The sequence below is a fragment of the Diadema setosum genome, chromosome 9, assembly GCF_964275005.1.
Source record: "Diadema setosum chromosome 9, eeDiaSeto1, whole genome shotgun sequence".
Taxonomy (NCBI): Eukaryota; Metazoa; Echinodermata; class Echinoidea; order Diadematoida; family Diadematidae; genus Diadema; species Diadema setosum.
Genome location: NC_092693.1, coordinates 38,322,352 through 38,329,857, shown reverse-complemented (window position 1 = coordinate 38,329,857; position 7,506 = coordinate 38,322,352).

Genomic DNA, 7,506 nt, shown 5'->3' with positions numbered 1-7,506 from the left:
TACTTTAGAAATAATACAAGGTTGAACTCTTTCAGTCAGAGAGTAGGGCCTAGTAAATACTTGGAATAGGCCTACTGAATAGCTTCTAGCCTTTGTGCAGTTCAAGCTGTTGAGGCAACATCGGTGAACAGCTTCAAGTCTAAGCTCAATGATCACTGGAAGCAGAAACATAACAAATTTAGAGTTAGAAACCCTAGACTATTAAATCCAGATTGCATACACTGACCATCCCGTCGATACATCACATGGATCTCCTTAGGCTCAGGATTGAATCCTTTGAATGGTCCTCTACAAGTTTTCAACTTACTGGGCGTCATCGTAGGTAATTCAGGTAGGATCTAATTCAGAAATAACGGAACTTTGGGCATGTGCTTTCGGACAATCGTAGCCATACAGACGTAACTACTAGGCCTACCTACAGAAAGGAATAATCTCAAATTCTGCTGAACCAAAATGCACCAAAATCACAGGATATTTGTAGTTTATTTCCAATCACTTAAGTTGATTTGAACCAAATCGGTCATCGGAAGATGTCGACTTTCATGTCGTCGCTCGAAACAAAATCACTTTTTGCTGCCTGCACAATCCGAAACTGAAGTTAGCCATCAATGCGAACGGACTCTACCAGGGAGCTAACGTTATGTCGTTAGATTATCAACGTGCAATGATTTTGACAAGTTGGAGAAGTCGGTTACTGAGAATAGGGCCTAGATCTAGACCCTAGGTAGACATGAGTAGACCTGTAACTACTTATGTGTGTGTGTGTGTATGTGTGTGTCTGTCTGTTTGATCTATTAGTATTACTAGTAACTGCATATTGATGTGGAAAAAGATTATTCATCCGACTTCAATAAACTTGCAGTATCATTTTGTAAATTGATTTTCTTTCTTGATACCTAGGCCCTACTCGAAAGAGAAGTTGCATATACAGTGTACTACTACTAAGTAGATCGCTAACTTCAGTTCAAATTCATGCAGACAACCCGCAGTGCCGTATCACTGTTTAGTGTTTCTATAATTTATAAAGACAGCCTATTTAACTGTTAATTTATAGGCCTAGGCCGCGATCGCTCGCGAAGAGCGAGTGTGTAGACCCTAAGTAGGGGTGTCTATATAATATAACGTTAGACGTCTAACGTTGGTTTAACCGCTACTTGAGTAGTGGTCTAGAGCCTAGAGTTATAATTATTATTCTAGCGTAGTTACACGTAGGTAGACCCCTATGTCGTTAGGTCTTCAATAAGGATCTGTAACGAGAGTTTAGTTGCGATAACAATAAATGTTACTAACATTGTAGTAACAGAGTATTGGCATAGACTATGCCTTATTAATATTATGGAACAGTAGTAATACTAGTATTTTATGCCTGGCTTTGGCTTGTAAGTTTTGGATGGAAAACTGGAAGTGCACTAAGTTAGATAAAGAACACCGTTAACAGTTGTTAGAGTCGTTAGTTAGGCATTGTAGATCTAACTTTGTTAATGTTAGATCTATTATTTGTTACATTTCTACTCACCAGTTGTCGACTCTGACAACTTACAGGCGACGAGGAAGAGAAGCAAACGCCAAGGGAAGAAAAGGATACTAACGTTAGTACCCATGTTTGTTAACTAGAATCTACAATTTGAGAAGGTTGAGAAACAGTTGAGTACAACTTCACTTTCAAGCATGTGCCATGCATGTACGTATATGGTGCTGGCCAACTCGGTTTTTGGCTTATGTGTTTTGAAGCCTGTGATTGGTCAAAAGCTGGTCCCGTGATCTACAGGCGCCATGTCGTTACTGAAGTGCGCTCATACGCAGTGCCCATTGTTAACTACCCCTTATTTGGCTTGGTTATTTTGTTACGTCTGAGCGTACACGCTAACCCTGTAACGCGTAATACGCGCGGTAACGACATGGCGTCCAAATTAGCAAGTTTGAAAGTTTGAAAGTTTGAAAGTTTATTTACTCACAACCCAAACTCTGGGTATCGGAGTCCAATAAAAAACATATAGCACATTATAATATCAATAAATAATAATTGCAAATAACTCTGAAAAGTGTACAAAACAACTATAACAAACAAAATAAGAATGAAATGCGATTGATGAAAAGAAAAAAAAAATGTACAGAAATATACAATATATACACGATATATGGTAAAAAAAAAACCAACAAAAAACAAAGAAAGGAAAATATGACGAGAGAGAGAGAAGGGATATGGAGGTGAAGAGGGAGAGTGAGAAGGACACAAGACTGGTGAATTAACAAAAGATATACGAGTGACTTTTGGTTCAGGAAAAAAAAAAGAAAAAATAGAAACAGAAAAAGAAAAACGCAAAGACATACGGAAATGAATCCATACGCTAAGTGAACAAGAATGAAGGAAATATGGAGACGGGAACGAGAAGAAGAAGAAGTAGAGAGGGGAAGAAAAAAGGAGGAGAGAATGTAAAGACAAATAAGTTACATATCAATTGTAAAGAAGGCACAGCCTGTAAAAAGGCATGTATAGTATTTGCAAAAAGGATAAAAAATACTAATAATCTAAACATGTGTCATTATATAATTACAAAACTTGGATAAATTGGAAAGGACTGTTTTCTTTTGACTATTAAATAATTGATCCATCTTCATAGTGTTGGGGTATTTCCAGTAATATTTTTTTAAGTATTTCTTTCGTTGTTCATTAAAGAGTCTACACTGAAAAAGGTAGTGGAATTCATCACCAGTTGGCCAGACTCTCTTTATATACGGCACTGGGCCCTACTACAAATCGACCACCCTTATTGAAACCGACCGCGTATTATTCGCGCACTGAACACTTAGTACGCACTTCTCTGCGCGCAAAGCACATAAAAATGGATTGGCTTTGAATGTAGATGAGGATGGTGTGGGAAAACGCGATAATTCACTGTTCATTTGGTTTTAATCAAGGACAAAATTTCGAATGAATATTTTCACCGAATCGTAATGACAGCACAATATAATGTCTATGGAAGTTTCTAAAAGGCTTCTAAAAAGCTTCGTACAACACGGTGTTCAATACAACTCGGTTTGTGTGCATTGTCAATGCAAAAACAGCGGTCGATCCTAATAACGCGATTTACCGCGGGGAGCTGAAACGAGGCCATTATTTAAACGCAAGTTCGTCGGCGATATTTTTGCACTGAAAATTCGAATCGAAAAGGGAACAACGGCATTTGATAGAGCTGGATTTTCTCAATCACGTAGGTCAAGTTTTTAAGTGAATTTCAGTGTTAAATATTCTCATCAAGCAAATAAACATTAGGCGGTCGATAAGTAGTAGGTCCAACCATGATAAGAGTCTGATCGACGCGATAACCATATAGCGGCCTACGTATCCCGTACGCAGGCTGCAGCAGTAGGTTTTCAAGGTTTATGTACCACCACCGTGTCCTTGGTTTCTGCATCACATAATAGGTACATTCTATATTTCTGCAGGTACATATTAAGTTGCATACAAAAAAAAGTATGGAAAATTATATAATCTGAGTAAAAGGGCCTAATCATTTTTAGTCATTTCGTAAAGATATATATTGTTTGCCGATGACACCAATGTATTCTGTTCCAATTCTGATTTTCATTCGCTCCTAAGAACTCTCAATACTGAATTACCAAAATTATCTATGTGGTTTAAGAGTAATAAATTATCACTCAATCTGAAAAAGACAAATTTTATGTATTTTTATAATAAGAAGCATAAAAATGAAATGCAACACTTAAATAATTATGGTGGATGGTATATTATTGGAACAAAAAGAAAGTATCAAATACCCAAGAATATTAAAAAAGTGAAAATATGAAATGGAACGTTCATGTGCAATATATCTCTGATAAAGTGTCTCGCAATGTTGGTATACTTCATAGTTAAGGTATTATGTCCCTCAGAATATTCTATTTATGTTATATAATTCGTTGATATGATCGCATATTTCATATTGCAACATTGTATGGGCAACTTCAAAAAGCCACATTGATAGTATATTACTTTTACGAAAGAAAGCTATACGTATATGCACCAACTCAGGTTATCGAGACCATTCAGATCCTTTATTCGCAGAATTAAAAACACTTAAGGTGAATAACATCAACCCTTTGCAAAACTCACTCTTTATGTTTCGCTTACATAATGGTCAGTTGCCATCTTCTTTTTTCTCACTATTTCAATTAAACAAGGACATACATTCTTATCCCACAAGACAACCTGACAAGTTTCATTTATAATCCCAAAACAGTGATGGCTCTGAAATCTGTCAGGTCACACCGGACCCGATGTTTGGAATTCTCTTCCTTCTGAAATTCGAAGTTTAAAGTCCATGTACTCTTTTAGGAAAGCTGTAAAAACAATGTTGTTTTCTGGATATCAGTAATTCCATTGTCATTGTTAATGTGTTACACGAAATTCTTTCGCAGAAGTATCAACGCATTTAATTTATTACGTATATGTAACCGACCATGACCTGTTTACTATACTGTTCACCTGCACCTCGGTGAGAAAATATTTTGTTATGCCTTGCTAATCAGTGATACAGGTGATCTTACTTTGTATAAACCTTTAGTGAAAGCAGACAGACCTCTCCTTTCCCTTTCTCCTTTCAACTATCCTATCTCTATGCAAGTCATTCCACCTTCTATTCTCCTTCCGATGTATATAATTTATATAACTATGTACGGGGGCTGCACGCAAATCAAGCCACGCTTATGCTGTAGCCCCACTGTATCATTCATTGTTGTATGTTTGTTGTACATTTTGTTGTACATTGCTGTGCAAAGGCAATGAAGGAAAAATATTCTGTGAACAACTTATATTTATGCTTGTACATGAATGTGCATGTGCAATGATGATACAGAAACCATTAAATCAAATCAAATCAAATCAAATCAAACAGTGAAAGTATCAAAGAATGTCCTTTTAGCACAAGAGAATAATGCACACAAACCTTTTTTTAGCCAGATTATGATACAACTTGTGCTGTTCCTATGTGATGCGGACACCAAAAATTCGTGTCCGCATCACATAAGTATCGTACATTTGCATGTCAGTCATGGCCTATATAGTAACTATAAACAGATAATCTTAACTTGTTTTTTTTTTCTTTCCCAACATTTGCTAAAGTTTAATGCATTTTATGGACAGAAGAACATTTTTGAAGGCTTCCTTTGACATCCTTTCATCGAAAAACAGTATATCTGATATATTGATGCAAACACCAAATTATATACTCTCCCCTTTTCCAAATTGCAAAGGCCGTATACTATATAGTAACCTTTGATATATCCAGTATATATAAAACGTAACAGAAATGTAGTTAAGTTTTTTTTTTTTTTTTTCTGTCATTGATCTGTCATCGTGTGAATCATGTTACTATAAATGCATTGTAATCTTATATTTTGTGTATGTATACAGGACGCCGCATTGTAAAGCAGTTATCGAACTGAATGTGCCTACCCTGTAATTTTAAAGAAAACATGAGTAAATAAATACATTTTGTCATTGGTCACTTCACCATTCTGGCAGTCTTACATTTTAGTTCTATTCATGACTCTTTCCACTATGTCACTTATATTCAAGTCTTTAAGACTGCATAGCTGCTGGAAGAATAAAGACTTTGTCAACTATAATATTCTTCAAGAACGATATTGTACCTGTGTGATGCGGATACGGTGTTCGCATCACATATAACCTATAGGTTACCTTCATTGCATACAAACGGACTCAGAAAACAAAATTCATCTTCATCGAAAACTTGCATAATTGAAATTTGTTCATTCTGGTTCATGCAAGATGTATGTAGAGCAAAATAATATATAATATAACATGCGTGTATTATACAGTGCGTATAAAAAAATGCAAGAAGATTTAATTTCAAATTTGTGAAATTTGTGAAGATTGTGTTAACTTAACACCAAAATGAGTAGCAACATCTTAAAGCCACAAATCTCCTCTTTCCAATGATATCTTATTTATTCTTACACAGTCATGGATGGCTGAGTAATCATTCTTTTTGGACAATGGGTCAAATTGGACTTGGGACCAAGTTTCAGTTTCATTTAACTATGACGTCGATTTTCGTAGAGAAAAGCTGAATGTCTTGGCTGGACTTTGTGGAAACGGTTTGCTCCTAGGGCCCTTCTTCTTTGAAAACAACATGAATGGAAATGGATACTTACAAATTTTAAATGAACATGTGATTCCTGAATTAATGGAAATTTTTCCTGTGCAACAAATGGGTGTGTTCAGACGCCTATGGTGGGCACATGATGGCGCACCAGCCCATCGACTAGTTGCAGTAAGAAACAGATTGGCTGAGGTATTTGGAAATCGGGTGATTGCCTTGTATCATGATGTGGAGTGGCCACCACGATCTCCGGATCTGACTTGTTGTGACTTTTTTCTTTGGGGTTATCTCAAGAGCAATATGTTCATTACCCCTCCACCTGACAAAGAATCACTGATGAGTTTGAAGCTCTACGCCACCAAGCCCCAATGATTCGCAGGGCTGTGCGTGAGATGGAGAAAAGAGCTAATCTTTGTGTGGAAAGGAATGGTGGCCATGTTAAGGGGCATGGGATGTGCAGTGTATTGTTAAAATGAGATATCACAAAGAAGACAATGGTAAGTTGCGATTATTAATTTCATTATTCCATTTGTTAAGTTAATTTCTAATAAGGTGCATTGATTCTTGCAGTGTCTAAACTTTGTCCCATGTCCAATTTGACCCATTGTCCAAAAAGAATTATACTCAGCCATCCATGACCGTGTATGAATATTAAGATATCACTGGAAAGAGGGAATATGTGGATTTAAGATGTTGCTACTCACTTTGGTGTAAAGTTAACACAATTTTCACAAGTTTGAATCAAATCTTGTTGCGTTTTTTTTTTTGTATATATATACATATATATATATATATATATATATATATATATATATATATATATATATAATATGAGAAAGGAAGGAGAAAATCGGTGCGTAGCTTACATATATATATATGTATATACATATACATACATATACATATATATATATGTATATATATATATATATATATATATATACACTCTAAAAACACAAATGTTGAATTAGCATTTAAAAGGGCCGAGGAGTGACAACATTTTCAAAGTGTTGGTTTTCCTGCTAGATTCAACATCTAAAATGTTATTTAAAAATTGGATGCAACATTTCAAAAAATGCTGTCACTCCTCGGCCCTTTTTATTCAGCCATAAAAATCTAAAATGAAGTTTGTTGTTTAAAGTTCGCTTAAAAATGTTTATAATGACTAATGGTTCCAAAGACTCAGTTCAACTTGAATAAACTGATGTTGAATTTTTACCAATATGTTACTGTTTCGTGACCCAACCCGGTGGAATATATATATATATACAATGTATATATATATGTATATATATATATATATAGGGAGGAAAGGCCTCAGTGGCAAGTAATCCCTCTACAGTGGCATTAAAATGTGAATACAGGTCAATTCTTAAGATTC